Raw genomic sequence first — 8,387 nt, 5'->3', positions numbered from 1 at the left:
ACAGCAAGAGTCTTCTCTGGCGAATGGGTTAACTATTTCTCGTTGCTTTCACACAAATTTCTTTGAGTTTTAACACACTTTTCAAAACAGTTAACACACTTCTCAGAGAAAGACACAAAACCATTTTGAATAACCATGTCAACACATTGCAGACACTTAGTAGCAGTCTACTGAAACTGCTCTCTATATTCTAAATTTCGTCAGCACCTGTGTGAACTCTCTGTGCACAACTAATCAAGTAGTTCTCAACCTCTAAAAGAGGTCAATAGATTGATTTCGATACCAAGCATGGATCGAGGAGCCGCCACCAAAAATATATGCAATAGGCTGTAAATACTGTAAATATACAGTAATCAGAATTCTGCAGTTTATGTTGTAAATTACTTTAGTGAAACTACAGGACTACATTGTATGGTGGCAACACACTTTACAAAAGTATAGAAATGGTTGTTGCCAAGAGTGCAAATACAATGAAACACAGTACAGTAAATTGACTGTAAAGGCCATCAAAGTGCCATTGTCATTGCCGAACGTACAAACAATTGATGCCACAGTATGACGGCTCAAGTTTTGGCTGAACCCCTTGGCCAGCCTCTCTCATGGAGAGGTCATGATTGACTACGTGATCAATGACTGTTGCCCTAATTTCATTAGAGCATCTTACATGAATGCCACACAGGGGCCCCTCTATTTCTACTATGGCCTCTTCCTTGTCCTCGTCCTAGTCCTTGCTGAGGTACACACTGGCCCACACTGGTGGCAGGGGGAGACTGTTCACTGCAGAACAGATTTGACCTTTTTACTGTATATTGAAACCTGTCATTTTGACTTATTACAGTATCCAATCTAATGTGGAAAAATGACTGCAATAAATATTTTTGTGTCAGAATCTTTGCCATTTTGTACACAGTAGAACAAATGTAAAATCAATGGTGTTGGCATGTCCTTGTTTAGAATATCTTTTACAGTATTTAGCAATACAAAAACAGAACTACAATATTTTATGTATACAAATGATCAGATTTCAAATACTTTCTGACAGTATATTGTCAAGAGTTCTCAGTACAAAACCCAAATTGTAGTATGTTGTCAGTGGTAAAATAGTCAATGCTGTGAGGGTGTTGCACAAAAGTTGAAGTGATGGATTCAGATGTTGATATTGATAGCTGTAGTTTGAATTTTGTTATCTATGACCGCTGAGTTGCCACTCACACACAGACAGATGGACATGGGTACCAAAATGATGGTGATTAGGCTAAGTTGGACTCACTATATGGGTGAAATAGGCTGGAGATCGGTAAGCTACATAATGTGTTATGCATATGCCAATTTACGGCGTGATGTTGTAATAAGAGGGTATTTATTATGTTGTAAAGTCATCTCTGCATTCTATCACTTAGCAAGTTCAATCTTTGGTCTAATGTTGTTACTTAACTAGTTGTTTAAGTGGACTTGTTGAATAGGCTAATTCACTTGTGCTGAGTCGGAATGTTGACTGCCTGAGTTTACTTGTTTAGCATAACGGGGAGCAATGTGGGGAGGGTAACGTGAAGATGGACCGTTGGAAGCTAAAGCACTATAGGGCTGCGGACTGCGGGGGCCTGCAGTCTGCCTATGGTCGTGAGGCAGGCATAGGAAAGTTGTGTGTTTTGTTCGAGGTTGGGATGGCATAAATTACTGACCCAACTCTTATTTTATTTTGCAATGAATGGGGTATATATACTGTCACGGGGGATTTTAGAAAGTTTTGTACGATGCTTATGATTTTGGAGGGTTCTGACAAATGCTATGGGCCACATTTTCTCTCATTTTCCTTTTTCTTCTTAACACAATATGTCTGACAATATAAGTAATGCCAGGGCTGAAGTAGGTGAAACACCCACTCGTTTTATAACTTGGAATGTAAAGGGTATGAATGGGCCGAATAAAAGAGCACGAATATTTTCCCACCTAAATAGGTTAAAAGCTGAAATAGTATTTTTACAAGAAACCGTCTGAATATAGTAGATCAATTTAGGCTTAGGAAGAACTGGGATGGACAGAGTTTCTATTCTAACTTTAACACTAAAGCACGGGGGCAGCAATACTAATCCATAAAAAGAAATTGGGCCTCATTCTCGAACATTTTCTGAAGTTTCTTCTGAAATGTTTCTTACGGGCTTCGGAAAAACAACGTAAGGAAAAGACATCCGCCAAATTCATGAACGCTTGAAAATGTGTTCCTACGCAGCAAAAGTGTTCTGAGCTGTGCTGCACCGGAAGAGTTTTCTTAAATTGAAAGCGCGTTCTCATACTCCTGAATTTGCATACATACACGCCCCCCCAGCTCCTTATAAGGGCACGCAACCGTAGTGACGTATGCTGTCGGAATCCACACGAAAGCAACTCGTAAGCGAGTCAAGTCAAAGCGGAAAGTGAGCACAAGTAAACGCAGATCTAACTTACCGGTGCAGAGGTGGAGGTAGCCTACTGACTGTTGCAGGATGTAGATGTGTCCATTCCAGGGGCGGCTCGTCCATAAGGGCGATTGGGGCGATGCACTTTCTAGGGGAAAAGGAAAAAAAAAACTCCTTATGTATTAACGCAATATCCTTGTAAGTCGCGTAAATGACACGTACATTTAAATGTAATTTTAATTTTTTTTTCTGTCGGATTCTACCACTAGACCGTCTGATCTGTCTCTGTATGTCATTGTCGAATCAGGTAACAGTCCTTCAGTCAGCCTAAAGTCGTGCTTCAAATGGCCCCACCCCTTCTGGGGCGATTTGGGGCGAAATGAAAATCGCCCTAGACCTCTCCCATTGACTCCCATGTTAAATCCATTTTTTTCACAAAACAGAGCTCTCAATGCATTCTCTATGGCTTCCGGGAGGGCTCGCCCCTCCTGGTCTTGTCATAAGTAGTGGACGTAAAAGCCTATACGAACGTCATACAGCTTCGACAGAGGCATATTCTGTCAAGATGGCTGCCCTGTCCAGTGCAATAACTCGATTCGCTCTTTGACAGAAACTCCTTTTTAGTCGGCGTACTAATGAAGATAAATTGACAACAAAACAATTAGGACTTCCTAGACCAAATGTATCCATTCAACAGGTTTCTACAAAGGGAGGGAAATCCTACATCCAAGAATTGGAACGAAAGAAAATCGCGTGGCTAATGCGGTCTGTATTTCATATACCACTGTCACTTTTCATAGGTTTTACAGTGTGTTTCACAGTTCGCTTCTTGCACTAACACTGAATCATTTTTTATGTGATGACTTATTTTGCTTTTGTAAGCCAATACTTTCAAGATCAGTCAATAAATATTGTTGTTTTTGACTTATGTTACCCCTTCTTTATGATGTTACTGGACATATCATGTGTCCTGTTAAGCTATGTTACATCATACAACATTTGAGACACGTGGATAATGAAAAAGTGGGATAATTTAATGTGGAGCCACATCATGTTTGCTTATGAAGGCTCCTGGATGCAACTTTCTTCTATAGCTTTCCACCTGTAACTTGCTACTCTAGCTATGTAGTAAGAGGGGACATATTACTGTTGTGTGCTGCCAATAGTGGACAAAAAGGTATTGCTGTATGAGTTAATCAGCTAACTTAATGTACTTACTGAATGGGTCGCCTTAATCATTATAAAAAAAATTGCCCCCCCTGAGAATTTTTTCAGGAGCCGCCACTGGTCCATTCTATTCCACTATGGCTATTTTAACGTGATTGAGTTTAGTGCTTATTCATTTATTCACTTACATTTGCAGTGTTCGTGTACAATCACATTCACATGCAGTCTTTTAGCAGACACCTTTGTCCAAAGCGACAGGAGAGAACAGTCAAGCTACGAGCAATAGAGACCTAGTGTAACAATAAATACTACTTTACATAAGAAATAGAAAAACTAAATAGAAAATAAAAACGAAGTGCAGGAATGTAACTGCTGTAAGTGCAAGTTAAGCACTAGTCGAAGTGCCAGTTAGGAAGGGAGGTGCTCTCTGAAGAGTTGGGTCTTCTAAAGCTTCTTAAAGGTTGAGAGGGACGCCCCTGCTCTGGTAGTGCTAGGCAGTTCGTTCCACCAACGTGGAACTACAAATGAAAATTCTGGATTGCCGTACTTGCACAGACGGCAGTGCCAAACGACGCTCACTAGACGAGCGCAGCATTCTAGTGTAGTCATTTTATTTATTTTATGACATCACGGTGCCTCGTAGAATCTACATTAGACTATACATGTGAAACGCAATTGTTAATGATACAAATATTCTCGTAATTATTATTATTATAATTATTTTAATCCGAGGATGAATGTAGAGTTGATGTGAACGCAATCACCAACGATTTCTCACAAATTGATTAACACTTCTAACACAGAGAGTTTTCTTAAATGCGATTCCTCAAAAAACCTCAAGGAATCGCATTTGAGAAAACTCTGGCCGACTTACGACTGCTATTTCGAGTTCGGAAAGTCTTCTGAAGTTCAGAATAAATCCCAGATGAGAAAACTTTCATGAATGCCAAATGTTTTCCTAAATCCAATTCAGAACGAATTCCTTCTTAAATTCTTCTTAACTGTGTTCGAGAATTGCATGTATCTCTTTTTGTGTGCTCTTTCCACCTAAACCATTTGTGTTTCTCACTCTGCAGCTCCTGTGACTCTGGATCCCAACACTGCACACCCAGATCTCATCCTGTCTGAGGATCTGACCAGTGTGAGACATGGTGATGAGAGACAGCAGCTTCCTGATAACCCAGAGAGATTTGATCAATATGGCAGTGTCCTGGGCTCTGAGGGCTTTAACTCAGGGACTCACTTCTGGGATGTGGAGGTTGGAGAGAACACATGGTGGGGTGTGGGTGTGATGACAGAGTCTCTCCAGAGGAAGGGAAACTATAACTCCATGAGTGGATGGTGGCATGTATATTATAAAGATGGTAAATATGGAGCACGGTCTAAACCACAGTCCTCCACTCTCCTCACAGTGAATCAGAAACTCCAGAGGATCAGAGTGCAGCTGGACTGGGACAGAGGAGAGCTGTCATTCTCTGACCCTGATAATAACACACATCTACACACTCTCACACACACTTTCACTGAGAGAGTCTATCCATACTTTAATGTCAGTAAGATCTCTCCTTTGAGGATCTTACCAGTGAAGGCCTCAGTAACAGTAGAGCAGTTCAGATAGAGCTGATGTCATTTCCCTTCGTCAGGTTAATGATAACTTGCTGTTAATATGTCCCCATTCATTATGAATTCTGAATGACTTGGTTCTATGGTTAGTTGCCTTAAGAATATCCAGAGGTGTCACATGATCTGAAGTCTGCTAATATTCCAAATTGAAGGATTATTGGTATTTTTAGTTTTTAACAATGTCGTTAACAATGACCAACACGCACCGAAAATATGCATCATCAAATCTACATAATTAAATAATTAAGTCATTTTACAAGACAATAACTCTTGTGTCTTTGGTCTGAAATCTTGTGGTTATTTGTCTGTAATTACAACCTAGCATGTTATAGTTTTTTCCAATCATTTTCACACTTGTCTCAATACCATGTCGACTTTTTCAAAACTCTTCACACAGTGCGATTTACAGACACACCACCTCAGCACACCAGTTAACCTTTGGTGCAAAATGCACTACAGCCACCAACACACTTCATACTTCACCCAGTAGTGACTCATGCTGCCATAATTATAGCATAAGCTCTTTCTAACTACTTTATCGCTCAATGTACAATGAACTAAAAAACACAGACAACTTGAAGCATGGCAAAATGCATATATTATGTGTTGCTCTATCCTTTATTTTATTTTTTATTTTCTTAGTGTTGCATTTCAAAAGAAAAGAAAAGCGTAAGACACCTTGTACATATTGTTAAATAAATAGGCACCTTGAGACAATTTTATTATTTTGGTGCTTTATAAATAAAATTGAATTGAATTGAATTAAATATGAAATTCAGCTGTATGCCTCAAGACCGCTCCCTGCTACATTTTCTGTGGTATACTATAGTACAAAAAAGGTGTGCAGACTCTTTTCTTTCCCAGTACAGTAAGTGAAACAACAACACATGAGACTACCTCTAGAAGTCTCCTGCAGCTCTAATGCTGATCCGTGGTGACATTTTATGAACTTCACAATTACAGTACTACCACATTCTCCCTTGCCTTGAATCTTTAGCACATCTTATCCACCCCTAAGATTCCACATATCCCACAAATATTTCATGGCAAGCTGTTGTCAAGACACCAAAAACAAACATTTTGGATGGATGTGTTAAGTGTTTTGAGAAAGTGTACATGGTATTGAACCAAGTGTGAAAATGCTTGGAACAAACTGTAAAGAGGATCTGGCCTGTTCTGTGTACTGTGAAATCTTCAAGGATCCATAGACCAGCAGACCAGTTCACCACCGACAGAATTGACAGTAGACAGCGCACTAGACTACTTTCATTTTGTCCAGACTTTATGCACTTCTATCACTATTGCCTACAATGGTGACAGTTTATATGATGAGAGAGACGGCTGAGTATCATTCTGAGCTGTTTTACGTCTGGAAATACACAGAGGAAAACTGTATCAAAAGCTACAAATTGTAAGCAAATGGGTTCACAGACGTGGCTGAACTCATTTAACTGTTAGCTGGCTAGCTAAACATGCTAACACCAAACCTCCACTCTCTCATGTTGGTGACTGGCAGAGGTAACACATAAAAACGTGAACATTTCTCAAAATAGTTATATAGATACATATATTTAATGTCCACTCACTCATTTGAGTGGCGAAATCTGGGATATTCCGGCGGTGGCGGGGGGGGGTTGAAGTGGCATGGAAGTGGCATGGATGGCAGAGGTGGGCCAATGCTGTTTTGAGGGATGTTGTGCATGTAGGTATGTATAGACAACGTATGTATTATGTATTATGTATTATGTAGTCTTCAGTATATAAATAAATACACAATAATTGGATTTATTAACAAAACTAATTTATTTATTTATTATTATTATGTATTCACAATTCATTTATTCACAATCACTTATTTATTATTATAACAACTAATTATTGCTATAACTTATTATTTATATTTCAACAAAAATCATTCACATGAACATCGCCGCAACAGTTGATGTAGGCTAAGCCTTGCACAGGTATCAGGATATGCATTATAATTTAAAACTACTGTTTTGGAGTATTGAATATGTAGGTGGCTGACTTGGCTGCCCTAAGTGTTTTCTTACATGGGGTGTACTTTGAAAGAGGCTTAGTATAGTTTATTTTGAAGACAAGAGAGAGTACAAAGTGCTGTTGTTCAAATTTGTTCTATTCTCTGTAACTATTTTGGTTTAACCATACTGAAAGTCCTCTCTGAGGAGGCATTGCTATGTGGAATGCAAAGTAATGCCTTCATCAGCCTAACCAACTGACTGAAGCACTCATCTTTCCCTACAAGGCCCCAGAATCTGGCTGGATACTTATCACAAAAGGAAAACGAGATGTCGTTTTGGCGACTAACATTGCCATTTTCAGTTCGGCCTGCAGCACTTGCTCTTGTTCGGTCTGTCCCTTAGTGATGTCATTTGATATTGCCTGTCTGAGTGCCCTTTTGTGCCTCGGCAGCACGGATATGTTTTTGAGACTTGACATTGACGCATTGCAAAAAGCATGACTATTATGACTGTTCGACATGCATGGAAACTCTTCTGTCCAACAACTTCAACAAGACTTAAATTTACAAACATATTTCAACTTCTTCAGTGGTACACCGGCGTCGCCTTCTGCCATTCTCCATTTCCCTTTCCCCTGCAGTTTCAACTTCGCGCGTCTATAGCCTGCGCAGAAAGGTCAACTGCGCAATAGGATGTAGGTTGGCAGATTGACAAATGGGTTAAAATGGTATAGTGTATTTATTGTGTAAGACATAATTGCGTTTCATACATGATCTGGCAACTTTAGAACATTGGACAAACATTTTGATTTGATTATTAATTAAATACGTTTGGACCTCGAAAAATACGGGAGATTACAGGGAGAAATGACAAAACGGGAGGGGGGCGTGAGATGGGTCAGAATACGGGAGAAACCCGGTAAAACGGGAGAGTTGGCAGGTATGATAAATAAGTCAATAATACTGTTAACGACTCTTTACAGGACTTCTGCACACACAGAGGGAGAGAGAGGGCGGTGTTTAGCAGAGAGTGTGAGAGAAGATGGGAGGAGCCAACACTGGTTATGAGGAAGTGAAGCTCAGTGCCAGACGGCAGCTTTGTTCCACGTTACACCTCTACAAATGTTCCAGCGGTGAGAATCTAATTTAAAAACACTCAAACTGGACATAGTTGCTTTCAAAAAGACGTTGGAGAGGTTGCCATGCTTGCATACACAGGT

At 39.8% G+C, this 8,387-nt stretch overlaps 1 protein-coding gene across 1 annotated transcript in view; it reads left to right on the top strand.

Annotated features, from left to right (window-relative positions):
* Positions 1-7,822: 7,822 nt before the first annotated feature.
* LOC116223444 (E3 ubiquitin-protein ligase TRIM39-like) overlaps positions 7,823-8,387 on the top strand; it is a 6,882-nt gene continuing 6,317 nt past the window's right edge. The window contains exon 1 of the mRNA XM_031580141.2: positions 7,823-8,387. This exon is cut by the window's right edge and continues 504 nt beyond it. The gene's annotated coding sequence lies outside the window, so the exon portion shown is untranslated.

The sequence above is a fragment of the Clupea harengus genome, chromosome 2 (genome assembly GCF_900700415.2).
Source record: "Clupea harengus chromosome 2, Ch_v2.0.2, whole genome shotgun sequence".
NCBI lineage: Eukaryota > Metazoa > Chordata > Actinopteri > Clupeiformes > Clupeidae > Clupea > Clupea harengus.
Note: the sequence above shows the minus strand (reverse complement) of the source record. Positions and strands in the feature narration are given on the sequence as shown.